A 1,290-nucleotide genomic window follows, 5' to 3' on the forward strand; every position below is an offset into this window, starting at 1 on the left:
TTAGGAAGTATTGTAAGGCATTAGGATATTCACTAGCTGACATACCTGGTCTCACATGATTTATGCATGCATAGAATACACTTAGAAGATGAATCAATGACTTCTGTTGAACATCAGAAGAGGTTAAACCCGAATCTAAAAGATGTTGTTAAGAAAGAGATAATGAAACTTCTTGAAGCGGGTGTGATCTATGCCATATCTGATAGTAAGTGGGTTAACCCTGTTCATGTAGTACCTAAGAAAGGTGGGATCACTGATATCACAAATGAAAAGAATGAATTGATCCCTACTAGAACAGTGACAGAATATCACATGTGCATTGATTTCAGAAAATTAAATGCAGCCACTCGAAAAGAACACTTTTTACTTCCCTTCATTGATCAAATGCTTGAGAGATTAGCTAACCATCCATATTACTGCTTTTTAGATAGTTATTCAGGTTTCTTTCAGATCCCTATCCATCCGGACGATTAGGAGAAAACGACGTTCACATGCCCATACGGAACGTACGCATACAGGAGAATGCCATTCGGCCTGTGCAATGCGCCAGCAACATTTCAGCGCTGCATGATGTCGATCTTTACTGATGTGGGAAATCCCAGATATCTGCTAATACCACATGCCAATCAATCAGAATACAATAATGACAACGATAAAGTATAAGAAATCGAAAGGCGAGCAAAGTAGATCATATTCCGAATTCGCGTTTGAGCGTTACAACAAGGTAAGAGCCTGGGCTACGAGAGCTGTCGGCGAGATTCCTAGTTCTAAAACCCTAAGACGGCAATAACCTAATTGAGTCGCAGCTCGAATAACAAAAACGGAAATATGCCTAAATCGCTCTAAGTGCTAAGTTTGCTCTGAGAAAAGTCTCCACTTCATGCCTCTCGCCTAGGACTCCTTATATACTGGCTCCTAGGTCGGTTTACGCTTTCCCATCTGCCCTTAAGCCGCCATAGCATAAAAATGGAGATATTCCATTTTTTCTGATCTTCGTAATTATCTTCAAAATTTCCTCGCGAACCAAGCGTAAACCATCATGCGGCTTACGGGCTGTTGGTTAAGAAATCGTAAGTTGGGCCTTGAGTCATGTCTTAGGTCCCTTTGGGCCGTCTTCTGACTCGAAGCGTTTATTACGGCTTCTTTCGATAAAGAATGAACTTTCCGCGAGTTTTACGGTAAAGTTTGATCGATAACTTAGAATGGCGGGGAACGTGAAATGGGTTCGCTACGGTCTTCGGGAGATAGCATCGAAGGGTAGACGAGAATGCATGGATTAATGTCGTATCG

This window comes from Brassica oleracea, chromosome C9 (genome assembly GCF_000695525.1).
Source record: "Brassica oleracea var. oleracea cultivar TO1000 chromosome C9, BOL, whole genome shotgun sequence".
Taxonomy (NCBI): Eukaryota; Viridiplantae; Streptophyta; class Magnoliopsida; order Brassicales; family Brassicaceae; genus Brassica; species Brassica oleracea.